The sequence below is a fragment of the Passer domesticus genome, chromosome 1 (genome assembly GCF_036417665.1).
Source record: "Passer domesticus isolate bPasDom1 chromosome 1, bPasDom1.hap1, whole genome shotgun sequence".
NCBI classification, from domain to species: Eukaryota; Metazoa; Chordata; class Aves; order Passeriformes; family Passeridae; genus Passer; species Passer domesticus.
Window position 1 is genome coordinate 109,690,187 of NC_087474.1, and position 6,649 is coordinate 109,696,835.

The window sequence follows — 6,649 nt, forward strand, 5'->3', positions numbered from 1 at the left end:
GTGTTGCTCTCTGCAATCCTCTGTTACTGGAAATACTGCAGATATTTCTGATTAATTCTTTCTTGGGTTCACACTTCTGAAATCCAATTCTTTCTCTGAGCTACCTGGAAAATTCTCATAAGAAAGTGTGAGCCTGTATCTTCATGTTTTCCCTCTGCAGCTTCCCACTATAGCTGTTTTCTAATTTTCAGCATACGTGCTTTGGGGTGGCTCACACTAGATGCCATGTGTTCTAATGTGTTCTGTAGTGTGTTCTCTTCTGTGTTCTATGGTGTACTGGAAGAAAAGGCATGTGGTCGTGGTCACAAGAGGAGTACAACAGTGTCCTCGGGACTTCAGCTCTCTCAGCATTTCCTTGCCTTAATTCCTGTTAGAGCTTAAGAAGGCAGGGAAGTCTCTGCTTCCACAGGATGCACCTCTGAGTACACACAGAGAGGAAATGGTGTTGGGGCAGAGTACAACAGCTTTGTACTCAGCCCTCAATAGTCACGATACCTGGAGACTTAGCTCCTGTTCCAGCTAACAATCCCAAATCATCCACTGTGTTATGTGATAGCTGTTTCCTCCAGTCTTGAGGGGAACTGGATCTCTTGGCAAAAGTACAAGGAAGTAATATTTGCACTCAAGTTCTGCAGCTCAGTCACCTCAAGGCACATGAAGCCATCAACCTCACTCCAAGCTACCACAGCCACTGAAGGCTACAGAATGTGGTGCCTTTATGTCCTCTTTAATCTATCACTCAGCTTCACCTACAGAATAAGAGCTGTTACTTGAAAAATACTGTCTCAAACCACCCATTTGGTTTTGAAGTATAAATTGAGAGACTTGTAATATGGACATAAAAGACAAAATTCACAGGGTAATTAAAACACAGGCAAGGAGTGGACTTTCTTCACAGGAAAAAAGAAAGGATTTTTTTCTGAGACATCAGGATTGGGAATAGCATAACACTGTCATATGTGAAGAAGGAGTACATCTGTGTTTGAAATACTGCTGCAGATAACAGACAAGACATGACATTATAAAGATTTCCCAAAGCAATGAAACCCAGGATGAACCTCAGAGTAATTCCAATCTGTACTATTAGGCCTGGGAATAAGTTATTTTACTGGATATGAACAGAAGTAAAAAATTTTTAAAAATAATTTATTGGGCAGCTAGTCAGGTTTTTTTTCATCTTAGCATCCTCATGCTTCATCATTTTATGTCCCTCCCACTTTAACAATTTAGAACTGTGCACATCCCCTTTTTCACTGTAGTCTGTGCAGATGCATCAGCCACAGAAACAGCCACAGAAAACAGATGTGCAATCATTGCTGTGTACCTGAAATGAAAACTTATTGGGAATGAATAACATCAATAGAAGTAGGCCATTTTGGCATTTACTTCTTTCTGGTATTAAACAAGATTAAAAAGTGAAGAGCTAGATATGGCTTACTAGATGCAGAAAGGGGACAAGGAAGAATATAACATTACAGCTGGTACCATATGGTAAAAATAATTCCTTAAGATGGTCCATTTGCTTTCAATTTAACAGTTAATAAAATACTTTTGTTTGATTTTCCCCATTTAGATCTGTAGTAGTTTAGATCCACATATGTGAGGAAACTTCCATTCTATTATCTTTCAGAAATAGTGTCTTTACATACTTCTCTTCCCACTTTCCTAAGTTTGTATTTTTAGATATTTTGAATTTTCTCCCTTCATCTCTGACTATGACACTGAGACAGGGAGCTTACTGTGCCAAGAAGTAAATGAGTCATTGCTGTTCACCACTAACACAAAGTTATTAAAGGTGTGAGATATCTATGATTGATAATCTTGTCAAATGATGTGCTCTCTTTTTATAAATCCAACATGTAGTCTTACCAAAATTTCAAGGTTCAGGTGCAAAAAGAAACAATAATTTAAGACTTGTGGGTTGCTATTTTTAAGCTTAAATGTCCATTGCCAAGACTCTTATATTCATATAAAACCTTCTTTAAGATTACTATAATCTGCTTTGGAATGCTTCTTGGATATATTCATAAAACCTGTTCTAGCAGAAAGACATTGAAAAATTCACCAGTGTCAGGGTTGATGTAGAAATTTACAATAATTTGGCTCTGATCATGTTGCAGTAGATCTGTAAGAAGAATTCTTTCATCTGAAGTACTGCACAGGGCCTCTCCCTAGTCTGGGATCCTGAACTGCACATTCTTTAAGGCAGGATACCAGAATCCATGGAATAAGGTTGCTACTGTATTTGGAGACACAGCTGAAAAGCTTATTTTCCTCAAACTTTGCTGAATATAATAAACATGAAAATACACTAGACAGGAGTAGACAGCTTATGCTCTGTAGCACCTGGAGAGAACTGAGACTGTAGGAAAAAAATGCATTCAGAATCCTTGAAACTCCCACTGACTTGAAGGTATGAGAAGCTGTCAGGGTAAAAATGCTACAGTAACTGTAATTTCAGTCACCCTACTGCAGATGAGGTAAATATCCCACAAGAGGAGGCTGATCTAAATTATAAATAATGAAAATAGTAGCAATTTGAAAAAAAATAATGAAAGATCCAAAGAGGTGAAGCTCTTGAATTAGGCCTGATGAGTGAGGAGCTGATTCACAATGTGTTAATTCAGAAAGATTCTGAAATGCAGACTCTTGGCACTGAATCTCAGAAAAGCCAGTGAAAGATAAGGCAAAGCTAATCAGGCGGAGTAAACTAACCGGGTAAGTTAACACTTGAGAGAATGAGAGCAAGAAGAAGGTTTAGGGTCACTATGTTGAAAGATTAAATATTTTCTACCAGTTAAAAATTTTCAGTCAGTAAACAAAGAAACCAATGAAGCTAAAACAACAACAACAAAAGCTAACAGGTGTGATATTGCATTCTTCAGAACTGGGGGTTATTTTTAAGAGGAAAATAGAAGAAATCATAAACATTGGCAAGACAAACATAAAGGAAGGCCAATACAAAGCACGCAATTTACCAAAGGTATTAAAAAACTAATAATAGAAACTTTTCAAACACCAAAAGCAGGACACACGCCAGAGAATCAGAGAGCGTGAAAAATGATCTATGTGTAAACCTAATGTTGATGCCAAGGCTTCACTGTTCATTGCAGAGAAGTTTATGGAGTTTCCCATACCAGGACTGTCCTTTACACAGGAAGAGTCCAAAGATTTATCTCAAACTGAAGTGTTGATACAAGGACTTTTTTGCCTAGACAAAAATGCAAACCACACAATAATTGTTAATCAGGACCATGTGGTGTTTACCTAAATGGTCCAGAGGAGCTCGCTGTGAAAGCTACAGCTGAGCTGTGGTGCATGATATATTGCTGAAATCAGCCCAAGCACGAGAGAAATACAAGGTGATAAATACAATGGAAAATCTAAAAAAAAACCACCAGAGTTTGTGCACATATGGATAATTACAATGTATCTAGGAAAGACTTGAAGAGGAGAGTAAAGCCTTCTAGAGGAAAAGTGCTACCTTATAAATCTATTTCAGTTCCTTGATCCAGTCACTGAACTTATAAGTAACATTGATTCAATTGATACAGTGATTTTATCAAGAATTTGACATCTTTTAACAAAAATGCTTAAAGGAACTAAACTGTAGTGGGAGTGGTCACATAGACTGTTAATTTTTTAGAAAATAAAGGGTAAGAATAAATAGTTGGCTTGTTCATTTGAAAGAGGTTACCAGTAAGACCCATATGAGGAGCTATACTGACTCATGCAGTTCATTAAATGAGCTGGGAAGGGACTGAAGGATGAGGTGATTAAGTTAGTAACAATACAGAATTATTCAGGCTAGCTAAAACTAAAGCACACAGTAGAGAGTTGTAGCAGGGTCTCATGATACTAAGTGACTTGCTTCAGAGAAAATAAATAGGGAACAATTAACTGTAAGAATTTATTGGCAACTAATTAAGTTATGAGACAAGCAGTTCAAAGCAAACAAAATTAAATATGTTTTCTGCAAATAATTAAAATGGGGAACTCATTGTCACAGGATGCTCTGGAGCCCAAAATTACTTTTATAAAATAATTAAGACAGATTCATGGAAAAACAGCTGATGCAACATGGCTAAACAAAACAATGTAGATTCAGCCTGTGACTTAAGGAGCCCCTAAACAAATTAGTACTGGAATCTGGGAGGTAAAGCAATGGGAGGGTCATTCTGTAATTGCACTATTCATTCTTACATTCTTCCCCTAAGCATCCACTTCCACCTGAATTATGGATAAATGAATAAAGAATTTTGAGCACTGATTCCTAAGAACTGGGAATATCCTATTCTATTTTGGTTTTGGGGTTGTTTTGTTTTTTGGTGTTTTTTGGATTTTTTTTTGTTTTTGTTTTTTGTTTGTTTGTTTGTTTTTTTAATCTTACCCAGCTGTTTATATTTGTCATATCTTGTAGGTTTGGGACAAGGACATCTATGTTTAGAGAGCAGTTAGTGCAATTAGGCCAAACAGCATTTTAATTCTAGCTCTGAGCTTACAGGTGTTTTTATAATATGAATGTTGAGCTGATTTTCACAGGAAAGACTTGGTGTATTACCAAAACAAACAAACAAAAACCTCTGTTGAAGAAAATTGAATTTCAATGTCAAGCACTTCAGAGTTCAGAAAGATGTAATTTAAAGCTCTCCAAAAAGGATTTAACCTTTGCACTCCAAGCCTGGCAAAACTATATGCAAGTGGAAATAACTGCAAAAAGGAGAAGCAATCTAGTGTAGGTAACATGTTTAACTTGATCTCTTTATGTATTCATTTATGGTTTGAGGGAATATCACTTGTAGAAGTGATGTGCTTTCTACTGGTGAGCAAAGAACTTGTGCTATTAGTGACACAAACTTAGGTAATTATTTTCAATAATGGAAGTGCATTTGGGACAGCTGGCTTGGATACAAGTGTTCCAGCACTGAACAGGATCCTGTATTGAGTAAATTGTTGTAGGATTTCCTTCATTAACAAATACAGACAAAATATGAAAAAAAAAGTATTTCTATAATAAAAAAGCAAGCATTTAAACAATGTGTATGCATATGTTTCGGATGTGAAGAATGAAGTCTGGGAAGTTTAGTTCCTGCAAAAATGAAGAGGAGTTTCCATATTGATGATTTGCCAGAGAAAGCAGAATCCAGAGCAGCTTTGTCAGAGAAGCAAAATACAAAAATTTAGTGGTGTGCAAAGAACAGATAGCCCAGGTACTCTGTTTCTCTCTGGTGTCTATCTTTTTCCATCACAAACTTCTTATTTTACATTTCAGTCTCTTTGGATCAGACCTGTCTAGTTACTAAATGCCACTTTTTGTGTGCTGTTCACCTTATTTCTACTGTAGTTGCCCTCAACCCACCTCTGTACTGTGGGCATGATCTGCTAAGGGTATATAAATTAGCACCATCTGAAGGGGAGACCAGTATCTGAAAGTCTTTATTCTTGAAGATCTTTCTTTTTTTTTTTTTTTTTGTGGAGTCAAAGAACTGAACAAATTTTGGCATAAGAGCTGGGCTGTGCATACAGCCTGGGTGTCCACCTGTGGGGGCTAAAAAAGTCCTATGAAATGTGGTCAGCTTCATTTGACAAACTGACTCTTTCCACCTGTGTCCTATTCAGCAGTGAGTTGCAGGACACTGTGCTGGGCAAGTTGGATTGTTGCTTACATTCCCATTGGGAGGCATATTTTGTCATTGACTACCAGAGAAGGTACCAAGGACCATGAGCAATCTTCTCCCAGCCTCAGCCTCACTCTTATGAGAATAGGAAGGGTGTCTGTAGTTATGCCAGTGAGGCTAGAAGAAGATGAGGCTCACCAATTGTCGTGCTTCTGGGCAAAAGCTAAGGTCAGAAAGGCTTGGCTTATTGCTGTGTTGCAGTGTGGGCCTGTACTGTGAGTAAAAAGCATCTAAGAGAGACTGATTCCAGTCTGCTTACCAGATGATACCACAGAATCTAGCAGTAAGTTACATCCTCAGGGTAACATTGCTCTTCTTTGAGATCATGATTCATGCTGCTTCTAGATACCTGCATTGTCTCTTGCTGCATCAAATTAAAGATATTCCATCTCTCTATTCATGAACTGACAGGAAAGAGGAGTGTTGCATCATTGCAAGTCCCTTACTATATGTACAGATCTGCTGTTGACATGCTCAAGGGTAAATGAGCTAAGGCTTCCTGCTTGTTCCTAAGTAGCCTGTCAGCAAATTCCCACTCATGGTGGCTCATGAAAGCAGATAAGCACATTTTTGCTGCCCTAACAACTGATGTTTGGCCTTCAGACCATGCAGAGCAGGCTCCAGGCAGGCAAGGACAGATGAATTTTTTCAAGGACCATCACCAGCTTCCAGGCTCCATACACCTCTGGGTCCCTCTCACGTAACTTTATCATACAGGGACATAGGCCAGAGGGGTGGGACAGAAGAATGAGAGAAGGTCTCTAAGTACATCCTTTGAAGCGCTGAGCTCTCACAGCTCCCATTAACTTCAATTGTCCCAAACCAGTGAATTACTAAGTAGCTCTTCTGATCTGGATCACTGTTTGCTTCACCATTGTAGTCTTTCCAGACATCTTGCTATCCTTATTTAAAATCTCAGGAAGGAAACATACAGTGAAGACCAATTCCTGTCACACCCACAGGCGTTCTGA